This window comes from Triticum aestivum, chromosome 3D (genome assembly GCF_018294505.1).
Source record: "Triticum aestivum cultivar Chinese Spring chromosome 3D, IWGSC CS RefSeq v2.1, whole genome shotgun sequence".
Taxonomy (NCBI): Eukaryota; Viridiplantae; Streptophyta; class Magnoliopsida; order Poales; family Poaceae; genus Triticum; species Triticum aestivum.
In genome coordinates, this window is record NC_057802.1 from 14,334,799 (window position 1) to 14,351,127 (window position 16,329).

The window sequence follows — 16,329 nt, forward strand, 5'->3', positions numbered from 1 at the left end:
GAAAGGAAAAAAAAATAGAAAACGCTTTTTTTTTTTTCGTTTCCGAGAGGCACGGCCGTGACTCTCGAGAAAGCACAACCGTGCCTCTTGCGAAAGCAAAACCGTGACTCTCGCGAAAGAAAAAGAAAACAGAAAACGCATATTTTTTTCCTTTCCGAGAGGCACGGACGTGACTCTCGCGAAAGCACAACCGTGCCTCTCGCGGAAGCAAAACCGTGACTCTCGCGAAAAAAAAACAGAAAACGTGTTTTGTTTTTTCCTTTCTGAGAGGCACGGCCGTGACTCTCGCGAAAGCACAATCGAGCCTCTCGCGGAAGCAAAACTGTGACTCTCGCGAAAGAAAAAAAAACAGAAAACGCGTTTTTTTTCGTTTCCGAAAGACACGGTCGTGACTCTCGCTAAAGCACAACCGTGCCTCTCGCGAAAGAAAGAAAAAAATAGAAAACGTGTTTTTTTCCTTTTCCAAGAGGCACGGCCGTGACTCTCGCGAAAGCACAATCGTGCCTCTCGCGGAAACAAAACCGTGACTCTCGCGAAAGAAAAAAAACAGAAAACACATTTTGTTTTTCCCTTTTCGAGAGGCACGGCCGTGACTTTCGCGAAAGCACAACCGTGCCTCTAGCGGAAGCAAAACCGTGACTCTCGCGAAAGAAAAAAAACAGAAAACGCGTTTTTTTTCGTTTCCGAAAGGCACGGCCATGACTTTCGCGAAAGCACAACCGTGCATCTGGCGGAAGAAAAAGCGTGACTTTCAAAGAAAAAAAGAAAACGCGTTTTTTCCGAAAGCTAAGAAAGACCGGGGGGAAAACCAAACGTCGAAAAAACCAGAAAAAAATACCGTTTAAAAAGCCGAAAACGCGTGCGGAAAAAAAAATTCCGGAGGGAGCGTTCAGAGCGCGACACGTGGCGAATGGCTGAGAGCGCGCCAAGTGGCGCTGATCGTTGCGCCCTTAGTTGGCGCCCGTGTGCGGCAAGCAGAGGCGCCTTTGCTGAAAGCGAAGCTAGCGAGCGATGCGCACCGGCCGGCCCACTTCAAGCCAGCAGCCGGAGGGTTCCCTGAACCAGTTTCCTTCCTGTTTTTGTTTTTTTCATGGGTTTTTTGGGTTTTCTTCAGGATTTTTCGTTTTCTTTTTATTTTTCCTTTTTAGTTCTTCCTGCTTTTTTCCATTTCTTGTTTTTTGTGTTTTTCATGAATTCAAATTTTCAAATAATGTTTAGAATTTTAAATTTTGTTAATTTTTTCGAAAACAATTCGAAAGTCGAAACTTTGTCAATGATTTTAAAAATGTTTAACTTTTTCAAATTTTGTTCACCTTTCAGAAAAAAATCATTGCATTGATAACAAATGTTCACCATACACTGAAAAAATGTTCACTATGTATAAACAAATGTTCATCATGTATAGAGAGTTTGTTCAGCTTGCACTTGAAAAGAGGTTCACTGTATTGTTTAAAAAATGTTCAATGTGTATTTGAATAATGTTCACCGTCTTTAAAGATGTTCAGTGTGTAGTTTGGAAAATGTTCACCATATATTATTTACTTAGTACGTAAAATTATATAAAAATAAAGGGTAATAAAACAAAAGAAAAACCAGTTTCGGAAGGGGATTTTTGTTTACAAATTCGTTTGCCACAGTGAACTGATCACTACAGTAGTAGATCTTTTTTGTTTTGAGGCAAACTACTGTAGTAGATCTGCAACAGTGCATCGGTCTGTACACTACCGCTTACTGGACCGGCCCATTTTGCGCTCGCCCTGTGCGTCCGCGCGTCTCTTTGACGCCTGCGGGCGTCGAACTGGGACTCTCGAGAAAGAACTCCTCAAAAAAAAAAAAATAGGAGAGAGAAAGCAATGTCCTTGCTGGGTGCATGGCGCGCTATCTACTTAGGCCTTATACAATAGGGAGGTGCTCAGAAAAATAAACCAGATTTTTTTTTAAACCACAAGTGATTATTTATACAGGAGAGATGCCTAATTAAGCGTCTATCCTGTAAAAATAAGCACTGATGCTTAAGAAAAATCTGATTTATTTCTCTAAGCATCTTCCGTTGCACAGGCCTTAGAGGAAGACAATGATATATTGAAAACTTTCAATCTCGCTGAGGGATTTGGCATGGGTCATGTGGTGTTTTATGACGGATTGCCTAATGCTGAAGCAAGCCATCGACGCGAACAGTTCAGACCGTGCATTGGGTCTTCTCTTTTGTGAAATCAAGCATCAACTACAGATGGGCTTCATTGAGTTTAAGTTAGTTCATAAACCTCGTGATTGTAATATACCTACTCATTTATTAGCTAGTCTTCGTAGTAGGATGGCGAGAGGTAATGAGCGTGTGTGGATTGATGAACTGCCTCTTGATGTACTTGGTGCTGTGCAGGGGCGAATCTAGACCCCTGGCACCCAGGGCCCGGGTCCGGGGCGTGGCTTTTTTTTCTAGTTACTAGTAAATGAGCACGTGCAATGCACGTTGATATTAGGTAGGATATCAATTACGTGTTAATTATGAGATTAATATAGATATTGATATTTGGTATGTTATCAATTGCATGCTCAACGTATTGAGAGCTCACCATTAAAGCAATCTAGGTCGTTGGATTGACAAGGTTTGATGGCCGAGATTAATTGGATCTGCCTCTTTGAGTCTTTTTATATTGGTATAGATATAGATTACCTAGCCATGTTTTTGGAATGGGCCCGGTGCTTAGCCCAATACACAGCCAGGGCTCAAGCATGGCTCTCCATCTTCACACTCGCGTAGCCCAGCTCGCCCTGACGCCCAGACCTAGCCACGCAGTCACCCACGCTAGGTCCAGTGCGGCGAGGCAGCCACCGCCGCCCGCTCTGGCACTTGCCTGCTCCGCGGCTTGCCCGCACCCTCCGCCGCTCGTCTGCCTACTCGGCTGTTCGCCCGGTCGCCCGTCCCCTGCTCGCCTGCTCTGAGAGCCCAGCTCGCCTCCTCACCCGTTCTGCTGGCGTGTGCTCTCCGCCGCTCGTCTGCCTGCTCAGCTACTCGTAGGGATGAAAACGGAGTAAAAACAGACGGAACTGAGTGCTACCACATTTGTTTTCATATATATATTTGTAAAAGCGGAAACGAATACAGAAACCCCGTAAATGAATACGGAAACAAATACTATTGGAAACGGACACACAGCGTATACAAAGCAGATACGGAAACAGAAGTGGGTATTGATCGGAACTTAAAAACCCACCGAATCATAGAGAAATACACACAAAAAAAACAAATTTAAAAAATTGTTAACATGGCCATAAAATAATATCATTATGTTAGCAACTTAGCGTACTATTGTAGTAGTACTGAATAATTGCGTACAGGGTCAAGCTGAGTACATGTGGGGTAGTATAAGTTTGGCCCCAAATGATCCATTCTACTCATTGTGTCATTGTGCTTGGTGGTTGGGCTACAATGCAACCATAGGTTGATAATCCACAAGTATAGGGGGATCGCAACCGTTTTCGAGGGTAGAGTATTCAACCCAAATTTATAGATGCCACACAAGAGGAGCCAAAAAATATTTGCAAGTATTAGCAGTTGAGTTGTCAATTCAACCACACCTGCAGATTAAATATCTGTAGCAAGATAATCAGTAGCACAGTATATGATAGTTTTGATAGCATTGGTAACGGTAACAGTAATGGCAACAGTGATAGCAATGATTTTGTAACAAGTGTAACAGTAATAGCAGCAGTAATAACTTAGCAACATTAGTATATGAAAAACTCGTAGGCATTGGATCGGTGGATTCGTTGGATGATATTCATCATATAACAGTCATAACCTAGGGCGATATAGAACTAGCCCCAGTTCATAAATATAAGATAGACATGTATTCTGTAAATAGTCATACGTGCTTATGGAAAGAAACTTGCATGACATCTTTTGTCCTACCCTCCCGTGGCAACAGGGTCCATAAGGAAAACTTTTACGAACTCTTTTGTTCTTGTTTACATAAATAAGATTAAGTAGCACCCAGGTTTTCAGGAAAGATCATGACTAACCACGTCAACAATAACGCTTAGAAATTATATTAACTCCTATCAATGACAAGCAACTAGCGAGAAATAATAAAATATTTCAAATGCCAACACTTTGTCAAAACAATCATAATATAATATGAAAATATTGATATCTCGCTAGTCTTTTCTGGGTCCGCAAAACATAAATAGAGAGCACCTCCAAAGTTCAAGCAGCGACTAAACATTGTAATTCATGGTAGAAAAGATCCAATCAGGATGCATTCAACATTAACTATACACAATGCATGAGGATGACAATAGTGCTCTCAGATCGAGCGCTTGTTTTAGATGGTGATTGATGTCTACTATGCAACTTTATTTTTGTAGACACGTGTTGGGCCTCCAAGCACAGAGTTTTGTAGGACAGTAGCAATTTTCCCTCAAGTGGATGACCTAAGGTTTATCAATCTGTGGGAGGCGTAGGATGAAGATGGTCTCTCTCAAATGATCCTGCAACCAAATACAAGAAATCTCTTGTGTCCCCAACACACCCAATACAATGGCAAATTGTATAGGTGTACTAGTTCGGCCAAGAGATGATGATAAAAGTGTAATATTGATGGTAGAAATATATTTTTATAATCTGAATAAATAAAAACAGCAAGGTAACAAATAGTAAACGGGCACAAAAACGGTATTGCAATGCTTGAAAACAAGGCCCAGGGTCCGTACTTTCGCTAGTGCAATCTCTCAACAATGCTAACATATTTGGATCATATGATTATCCCTCAAAGTGCAATAAAGATCACTCTCGAGTTCCTATTAGCGGAGAACAAAAGATATAAATTTTTTGTAGGGTACGAAACCACCTCAAAGCTATTCTTTCCGTTCGATCTATACTAAAGTTTGTACTAGAATAACGCAAGCTATTCTTTCCGATCGATCTAATCAAGAGTTCGTACTAAAGTAGCACCAAAGCAAACTCATATTCATAATACTCAATCCACACAAAGAACTACAAGGGGAACCCAAAGTTTCTATCGAAGAAAAGATAATAAAAACATGCATCAACCCCTATGCATAGATTACCCCAATATCACTGCGGGAATCCGCGAGTTGAATGCCAAGACACATATCAAGTGAATCACTATGATACCCCAATTGTCACCCTCAAGTGTTCATACCGCAAGACATACATCATGTGTTCACATCTCTGAATATTCAATTCGACAAGACAAAACTTCAAAGGGTAAAGACTCAATTCATCACAACAAGAGTATAGCATGAGAAACATCATATGATCCGACTATATGAACAAAGCCCACGATATAGATCACGGGAGAGAGAGAGATTAAACACATAGGTACTGGTACAAACCCTCAGCCCCGAGGGTGGACTACTCCCTCCTCATCATGGTGGCCGCCGGGATGATGAAGATGGCCACTGGAGATGATTCCCCCCTCCGGCAGGGTGCCGGAACGGGGTCTAGATTGATTTTCGCGGATACAGAGATCTTGCGGCGGCGGAACTTCTGATCTAGGTTAACCCCGAAGGGTTTTGGAATATTTGGGAATTTATAGTGCAAAGAGGGGTGCGGGAGGCCACCGGGGTGGGCACAACCCACCTGGGCGCGCTAGGTGGGCCTGGCACGCCCTGGTTGGTTGTGCCCCCCTCGGGGCACCCCCAGGTGCAGCTCCGTCCCATTGGGTTCCTTCTGGTCCATAAAAAATCTCCGTGGAGTTTCGTTGCGTTTGGACTCCGTTTGGTATTGATTTCCTGTGATGTAAAAAACAAGAAAAAAACAGCAACTAGCACTGGGCACTGGCTCAATAGGTTAGTCCCAAAAAAGATATAAAGTTGCTATAAAATGATTGTAGAACATCCAAGAATGATAAAATAACAGCATGAATACTTCATAAATTATAGATACGTTGGAGACGTATCGGCATCCCCAAGCTTAATTCCTGCTCGTCCTCGAGTAGGTAAATGATAAAAGAAATAATTTAGGAAGTGTGAATGCTAGCAAAGTGCACAAGTTTGATCAATGACAATTTCAATCACTTTTTCTTTGCATCGTAACAGCAATTCTTTGTAATAAAACTTCTCATGTTATAGTAGCAACCAATTCACATGTTAAGGTTCAAACAATGAACGCTCTTGAAACTCAACAACCTATGTTCTTAGTCACCAAGCAATTGCAATTCAACTTATTCAACATAGTTTAAGTAAGAGCTCCACATACTCAACCATCATATAGTCTTCTATGATTGCTAACACTCACCGCATACAGATGAGCAAAACGTTTCAACCGGACACATAGAAAGATAGGGGCTTATTGTTTTGCCTCCCAACGTATTCACCTCAATGGTGATGTCAACAATAATAACTCATGCTACCCATATTCAACTGGACATACAGATCTTTCGTCACCACATGAGGCTTGCCAAAAGAGAAAAATAAAAAGGAATAGAGAGAATAACTTTGACTCTTTGCATAAAAATAAATACTGAAAAGTAAAAGATAGGCCCTTCGCAGAGGGAAGCAGAGGTTGCCATGCGCTTATTTGTTTGTATGCTCAACCCCTTAGTGCAAAAGAACGTCACGTTATATTGCCCCTTATGATAGCAACCTTTATTATGCAGTCCGTCGCTTTTATTGCTTTTCCATCATAAGTGTGTACAACGCTCAATTTTATCTTACACTAAATGATCTAACACTTTTAGAAGCAATTTTTATTGCCTTATTGCACTGATGACAACTTACTTGAAGGATCTTGCTCAATCCTTAGGTAGGTATGGTGGACTCTTGAAAATAAGATTTGGATTTAAGGGTTTTTGGATGCACAAGTAGTGTCTCTACTTGGTGCAGAATTTTTGGCTAGCAAAGATGGGGGGCAAGCACCACATGTTGAAGGATCTATCACAATATGACTTCTATGTGAATATGAACAAACATAAACCATTACGTTGTCTTCCTTGTCCATCGTCAACAATTTTGGCATATAATATTTTGATGGGGCTCACAATCACAAAAGATTTCTAGGATAGTGTATTTGGATGTGAAAGTTCTCTTCCTTATACTAATTATTTGTGAATTGCTTGTATGACCAAAATTGTGATTGTCAAGCCTCAAAATATTTCACTTTCTAAACCCAATGTGAAGCTACCACTAGGCATGATATGATTTCAACTTCTTGACATTCAATTTATTCAACAATTTACTCATAGGATATGAGTGAAGCATAAGAGCAAATGACAAACTTCTCCAAAAAGATATAAGTGAAGATCATGACCATAATATTCTTTCTCTCAAATTAATTTAAGTGAAGCAAGAGAGAATTTGTTCAAAAATACTAAAGCACACCATGCTCAAAAAGATATATGTGAAGCACTAGAGCAATTCCATATAAAAGAGCTTCGTTGATGGGATGTGAATGCCGCTTACTTAGCCTCCTTGGCAACTATTTGAGGACTCTATTTTATTTAAAAACTTTCAGATCTAAGTACTTTATTAAAACATCAAGTAAAACAAAAATAAAATGACATTCTAAGAATAGCACAACTCATGTGAAGAAGCAAAAACTTAGGCTCAACCGATACTAACCGATATTTGTTGAAGAAGAAAGGTGGGATGCCTACCGGGGCATCCCCAAGCTTAGATGCTTGAGACTTCTTGAAATATTATCTTGGGATTCCTTGGGCATCCCCAAGCTTGAGATTTTTTGTCTCCTTAATTCCTCTCATATCACGATTTTCCTAAATCTTAAAAACTTCATCCACACAAAACTCAACAAGAACTCGTGAGATAAGTTAGTATAAACCAATGCAAAAACTTTATCATTCTCTACTGTAGCAAATCACTAAAATTATTATTCAACATTGCATACTAAATTATTCTGCATATTTAATACTCCTATCCTCAAATAGAATCATTAAACAAGCAAGCATATGCAAACAATGCAAACATAACAACAATCTGCCAAAACAGTACAGTCTATAAAGAATGCAAGAGTATCAACACTTATTCAACTAAAAAAATTCTGAAAATTTAACACACTCTAGAAAATTTATCAGAGCTTATTGTGCAAACAGTTTCAACATATTATCACATTCTGAATTTTCCAGGGAATTTTTGCAACAACAGTAAACTTTCTGTTTTCAAACAGCAACATGTAGACTTGCAAAATAAGAATGGCAAAGGCTAACCTTGCCACTTTTATTGAAATAAAAGATGCAAAACATTATTCTAAATAACAGCAATAAAATAGTAACAAAATAAATTGACGCTCCAGGTAAAAATCATATCATGTGACGTATGAAAACATAACTCCAAGTGAGGTTACCGATAATGTTGAAGACGAAAGAAGGGGTGCCTTCCGGGGCATCCCCAAGCTTAGTTGCTTGGATCTTCCTTTAATATTTCCTTGGGGGTGCCTTGGGAATCCCCAATCTTAGGTTCTTGTCACTCCTTATTCTCCTCATATCGGTATCTCACCCAAAACTTTAAAACTTCAATCACACAAAACTTAACAAAACTTCGTGAGATAGGTTAGTATGATAAAGAGCAAGCCATTTCACTTTGGTACTGTCAAAGACAAGATTCATAATTGTTTCCGCACAATGACTGTAGCATATCATTTCTACAATTTATATTGAGCAATATAAGCCATAGAAACTAGAAAACAAGCAAACTATGCATTGGAAAACAGAATCTGTCGAAAACAGAACAGTCTGTAATGATCTGGATAACTACCATACTTTTGCTACTCCAAAAATTATGGAAAAATTAGGACCACGTGAGAAATTTGTATATTAAACTTATGAAAAAAGAATCAACTCAAAAGCACTCTCCTGTTAAAAATGAGACTTATTTTCGTGAGCGCAAAAGTTTCTGTTTTTCAGCAGGGCCGGTCGTGAGATTTCGGGGGCCCGGGGCGAACTTAAAATTGGGGGGCCCTAAATATACGAGCCATTGTAATATACGTGTGCATAATATATTTGTCTAAACACACACACACACACACACACACACACACACATATATATATATATATAAATATATATATATAAATATAATCAGTAGCACTTAAATCCAAAATCTGTATGCGTATAAAAAAATACATAATACCTTAAAAATTTCTTCTAACATTCCTTGATGCAAAGTCGCTTATGATGGGGTCGATGTCAATCTCATCCAATAATTTCTTCTCGATGCATAATGTAGCCAAACCATTTAACCTTTCTTGAGTCATTGTTGACCTCAAATAATTCTTCAACAATTTCAGCTTTGAAAAGCTTCTCTCGGCCGATGCGACCGTCACAGGCACAGTAAATAAGATGCGATAAGCAATGGAGATATTCGGATAACAATCAACTTCTCTAACATGCCCAAAAATCTCCATGGCAGACATTACGCCATTTGGCAAAGTGAATCTCATAATCTTCAATTCAGAAATAAGATCATATACCTCTACATCAGATGAACCATCAAGAGAGAATGTTTCTGCCAATTTTGTGCAACACTCTTCAAGTTCATTATCACTTAATGACTTCAGGGTGCCCGAGCTCAATAAAAATCCAAAGATATCTTTGAACACCATTAGTTCTTTAAATCTATCCTTCAAAGAAGTGACCGCCATATCAACCAAAACAAAAAAATATTTAACACGAAAAGCCTTCTCAGCTTCTAGAATTTCTTCTTGACAATCACTTTCACCAAACTGTCTCTTCCTCTTAGCACGACGTTTCATTGGAAACACGGGATCAATTCCCATTTCAGTCGCAATACCTTTGGCGATGGTCAAACTTGAAGAAAACCCATCATCTCTGTACTTCTCAAAATATTCTGTTATACCTTTTATTTGTTTCAAAGCAGAGTCAATACACATGGTTGACGATTGCAGCATCTTGCTAACTTTATTTACAGCAAACAGAATATCATGCCAGATAATCATACCAACTAGAAACTCAAAGCGACCAAGTGCATCAAATAAATTTTTTGCGTCACTTTTATCCTTAGGTTCAGTGTCAGAAGCATCACGTAACTCAGACAAAGCTGACCTTAACTCAATGGCTTGATATCTTATTGCTGTAACACTTTTGATTCAACTCTCCCAGCGAGTGTTAGACAATGATTTCACAGTCAAACTAGGAACATGTTTAAGCAAACATTCCACCTTTTCGTAGAACCAGCAAATAATATATATATATATATATATATATATATATATATATATATATATATATATATATATATATATATATATATATATGCACTGAACAATTCCAAAAAATGAAACAGCTTTCTCACATGTTTTTGCCATATCACAGAGAGTGAGATTAAGACTATGACAAGCACATGGCATGTATAATGCTCTTGGATTCACATCAAGTAACCTAGATTGTACCCCTCGGTATTTTCCTTTCATGTTAGAACCATTTTCATATCCTTGACCCCTTATATCATTAATATTTAAGCCAAAAGTCTCCATAGATTCAAGCAGTACTTTAAAAATCCCTAAGCCAGAAGTGTCATCCACCTTCAAGAACCCCAGAAAGTACTCCTCAATTTTTATTTTCACATCCGACAAATTAACACAACGAACTAAAAAAGTCATTTTTTCTTGATGACTGACATCAGGGGTACAATCTAGGATAACAGAGAAATACTTGGCCTCTTTAACAACCTTTATGATAGAACATGTGATGTCAGCAGCCAAAAGAGATATCAACTCGTTCTGAATTTTATGACTGAGATAATGGTAATGAATTTCTTTGTTCTGGATACATCTAAGGTGGTCTTGCATTACCAAATCAAATTCTGCAATCATCTCAACACAAGCTAAGAAATTACCATTATCATCCTTGTAAAGTTGCTCATTGTTTCCGCGAAAAGCCAAGTTGCGTTTACCAAGATATTTCACAATGGCTATTATTCTTAACAAAACTTGCCTGACACGTTCTTTCTCCTTTGTTATTTGATGCTGCAAGTCCTTGTCAATAATTTCCTCTTTCCGTAGTCTAATCCTTAATTCATTCCACTTGTTCATGTTATTAATATGATCAACACTATTTTCATGTTCTTTAATCTTCTCACTAATGTGCCTCCAATGATCTAATCCATCATGTGCTAAGGAACTCTGACTCCTGCTACTGCTAGACTTGAAGATCTTACAACAAAAGCAAAAAACTTTGTCAACACCTACTGAATAAACTAGCCATTTTCTATCATGTTTCTCTCCATTGCTCAATTTCCTATGATAGTGAGCATAGGAAAAATGTCTTCCTGCATCATCTACACAGTATTCCATTTTATTCTCTTCCTCTCTCATTGGCTCTTTGTCAACTAATACATCTCTTGCTTTATTGTCAAGATTATCCCAATTTCTTGGATCATAAATATCAGGAGTATAGACTGGTTCATCAACACTAGGAGAATGTTCTTGTGCATCCGATGAATTACCTACATTCTCGGAGCCACTTACATTGCTGTCGTCAATGTTGGTTTCGACATTTTCTTCTTGCTGATCGGATTCTGAATTCACATTAGTTTGTTGCTCTTCCTCTATGGCAACTATCGCCAACTCATCACCTGGGTTTATCGAAGTAGTGGAAGTACTCTTGTAATATAAGTGCAGATGCCCACGATGTGATTGTACCAATTTATCTACGGCCTTCTTCTTTTTTCTTTTTTTACTACCCGATGCATATGTCCTGTTTCTCGGAGGCATGCTAACACACAATCCTGAAAAAGTAATTTTTGCATCAATTATTGAACAGTACCACATACGCATCAAGGAAACGGCCAAACGCAAATATAATATACCTGGTTCTGCGTCAGTCCGTGTGCTATTTGCAGCGCCTAGACTCGGAGAGCAATGAGCAATTGACCAAGCATGAGGGCCCCCTGAATTGAAATCAGCTGTGAACTGGATTAGGACGGAGATTAGGAGAAGAGAATTAGAAATTAGCAAGAGCCAGATGGGAGTGGGCAGACCTGCAGTACAGCGTGTCGTGGTGTCGCCGTGTCGGCGACGGCGGGCAGCGGCCTAGGCCCTAGGGCTGGGAGCCTGCATGATGAGACGGGTCGAACTGTCGAGTATCCTTCCGCATATTGTTGTCTTTTTTCACGTGGAGGACGAAGGAAAGCAATCGCTAATCAAGCCGCGCATGTCGCTGATCCTGCCGCTGCTGCTCGTATCTCTTGCGAGCCTGTGCGTGTGCGTGAAAGGCTTTGACTATTTTGTTTGACATGGTCCTACAGCCTGCTATACGTATATACCTAGTACATACCTGGGTGGGGGCCCCTACCTTGTGGGGGCCCGGGGCGGCCGCCCCCTGCCCCCCAGGGCCGGCCCTGGCTTTCATCATAATAAATATTCTCATCAAAACTTGGGGGGGGGGCTAAAAATATCATCTTCATCAAATATAGCATCCACAAGCTTATGGCTTTGCATATCATTAGCATCATGGATTTTCAAAGAATTCATACTAACAACATTAAAATCATGCTCATCATTCAAAGATTTTGTGCCAAACATTTTATCGACTTCTTCTTCTAACAATTGAGCACAATTTTCCGATCCATCATTTTCAAGAAAGATATTATAAAGATGATCAATAATATGATGCAACCTCAATTCCATTTTTTGTAGTTTTATTTTATAAACCAAACTAGTGATAAAACAAGAAACTAGAAGATTCGATTGCAAGATCTGAAGATATACCTTCATGCACTCACCTCCCCGGCAACGGCGCCAGAAAAGAGCATGATGTCTACTACGCAACTTTATTCTTGTAGACACGTGTTGGGCCTCCAAGCGCAGAGTTTTGTAGGACAGTAGCAATTTTCCCGCAAGTGGATGATCTAAGGTTTACCAATCCGTGGGAGGCCTAGGATGAAGATGGTCTCTCCCAAGCGATCCTGCAACCAAATACAAGAAATCTCTTGTGTCCCCAACACACCCAATACAATGGCAAATTGTATAGGTGCACTAGTTCGGCGAAGAGATGATGATAAAAGTGTAATATTGATGGTAGAAATATATTTTTATAATATGAATAAATAAAAACTGCAAGGTAACAAATAGTAAACAAGCACAAAAACGGTATTGCAATTCTTGAAAACAAGGCCCAGGGTCCGTAGTTTTGCTAGTGTAATCTCTCAACAATGCTAACATATTTGGATCATATGATTATCCCTCAAAGTGCAATAAAGAATCACTTTCGAGTTCCTATTAGCGGAGAACAAAAGATATAAATTGTTTGTAGGGTACGAAACCACCTCAAAGCTATTCTTTCCGTTCGATCTATCCTAGAGTTTGTACTAGAACAACGCAAGCTATTCTTTCCAATCGACCTAATCAAGAGTTCGTACTAAAGTAGCACCAAAGCAAACTCATATTCATAATACTCAATCCACACAAAGAACTACAAGGGGACCCCAAAGTTTCTATTGGAGAAAAGATAATAAAAACATGCATCAACCCCTATGCATAGATTACCCCAGTATCACCGCGGGAATCCGCGAATTGAATGCCAAGACACATATCAAGTGAATCAATATGATACCCTAATTGTCACCTCAAGTATTCATACCGCAAGACATACATCATGTGTTCTCATCTCTGAATATTCAATCTGATAAGACAAAACTTCAAAGGGTAAAGACTCAATTCATCACAACAAGAATATAGCAGGGAGAAACATCATATGATCCGACTATATTAACAAAGCCCATGATATAGATCACAAGAGAGGGAGATTATACACATAGCTACTGGTACAAACCCTCAGCCCTGAGGGTGGACTACTCCCTCCTCATCATGGTGGCCGCCAGGATGATGAAGATGGCCACCGGAGATGATTCCCCCCTCCGGCAGGGTGCCGGAACGGGGTCTAGATTGATTTTCACGGATATAGGGACCTTGTGGCGGCGGAACTTCTGATCTAGGTTAACCCCGAAGGGTTTCGGAATATTTGGGAATTTATAGTGCAAAGAGGGGGTGCGGGAGGCCACCGAGGTGGGCACAACCCACCTGGGCGCGCTAGGTGGGCCTGGCGCGCCCTGGTGGGTTGTGCCCCCCTCGGGGCACCCCTAGGTGCAGCTCTGGCCCATTGGGTTCCTTCTGGTCCATAAAAATCTCCGTCGAGTTTCGTTGCGTTTGGACTCCGTTTGGTATTGATTTCCTGCGATGTAAAAATCAAGCAAAAAATAGCAACTGGCACTGGGGGTCACTAGGTTAGTCCCAAAAAATGATATAAAGTTGCTATAAAATGATTCTAAAACATCCAAGAATGAATAACAGCATGAATACTTCATAAATTATAGATACGTTGAAGATGTATTAGTGATGACTCAACATAAAAGTAAATCGATAGTCCCTTCGCAGAGGGAAGTAGGGATTTGCAGAGGTTCCAGAGCCCGAAGCTTGAATCAGAGATAAATGAAGTTTTAGGAAATGCACACTTCTTGTTTATGTCACTGCCAAGAGTTATCGATATATTCTATGCTAAACACATTAGTGGCGGTTCCCAAGCGATAAAAGTAAAGATTTACATCCCCTCCACCAGCAGGCACACTCCACGACTAGCTGAATCCATGGGTGCCATCCATACCAAAAACAATCCCGGGGGATTTTTGTTTAATTATTTGCAATTTTTCTGTTTTGGGACTAGGAATCCCTATTACCGCCACTCGCGTGCACGCACAAGTGAATAAACACTCGTCATGAGAATAACCCGCTTAGCATGGAAGATACTAACCATGCCCTGTCACTCTATGAACAATGCAGGCACACAAAGACCGATGTTCGTTTGAAATTTTAGAGGTGGCACATGCAAATTTACTTAGAACGGCAAGGTAATACCGCATATAAGTAGATATGGTGGACTCATCTCGAATAACTTTGGGTTTCAGGATTTTGATGCACAAGCAGTAATTCTGGTTAGTACAGGCGAAGGCTAGCAAATAGGTTGAGAAGCGGCCGGCTAGAGAGTGAAAACGGTCATGAACATGCATTATGCATAATGAACATTGAATACTAGCATATGTTGGATGAACATTGAATACTAGCATATGTTGGTTTTGATTCAACTACATGCGTGAACATGCGCCAAGTCAAGCCAGTTGAAACATTTAGAGGAGGATATCATATCATCATACTACATCACAATCATTTTAATGCATGTTGACATCCAAAATAAATCATTATCCACTCCTAGATACTTAAGCATGGCATGAGAAACTATAATCTCTAATTGTCATTGCAAACATGTTTGATCATAATATGATGAATCATGGATACTAGGTTAAACATTTTTACAAAAACAGAACAAGTCAAGTTCATACCCGCTTTTCTCTGCCATGGTCACTTCATCAAGTATCGTCACTACTGCCTTTCACTTGCACGACTGAATGATATGAAAATAATAATACTGCAAGAGTGCCATGGACTAAGCTGGAATCTGCAGACATTTTATTCAAAAGGAGAAAACAAGGTAATACGTGCTCTTGTTAGTTAAACAATTGCATATGAGAGCCACTCAACATTTTCATCATGGTCTTCTCCTTGGTATGACTCAACAAAACAAAAGAAATTCAGAGAAACACACTGAAATATTTTTAGAGTTTTTACTTTTTTCTTGAAGAAAGAAAATTGATAAAGGAAAACAAAAACGAGAAAACTATTTACACGGGAGAGCCCACAACAAGCAAGAGAAGAATCGGTAAATCGAGAATACTATAACTAATTGAACTAGAAAGAAAAACCGAAAAGAAGCAAGAAATATTTTTGGATTTTCTCAAAGTTTTTTCCAAACACACGAGAAGAAAACTAGAAAAATAAATCTAGCATGAATAATACAATGAAAAAGTGTGAACACCGACAACTGAAATGAAATGTGTGAACATGAATATAATGTCGGTGGAAATACGTACTCCCCCAAGCTTAGGCTTTTTCCCTAGCTTAGTAATCACCACCCGTAGCCTGGATAATAATCTGAGTGATATCCCACGGAGGCTCGGGGTGTGGTCTCCTCAGCCCGCCAAGCTGCCTCGACTTCCGCCTTGTACGCGCGGGCCTCGTTCTCGAGAACATTATATCTTCTTTTGCTGTGGAAATCAAAGAGAGCAGGCGCATGCAAAACAATAGGTACAATGGTTTCTTTATTGAACCTCAAGTTATAAGTGTAATCAGTCGTTGTGCCCTTAAGGAACTTATGAGGCTTCATGGCCTCAAAGTCTAAGTAGTGGGTAGGTAAAATGGGATCGTTAGACCAAGGTGATACACCCAGCTCCTTTGCTAAACGGGAAGCATAAATCCCACCATAAAAGTGACCACTACCAGCA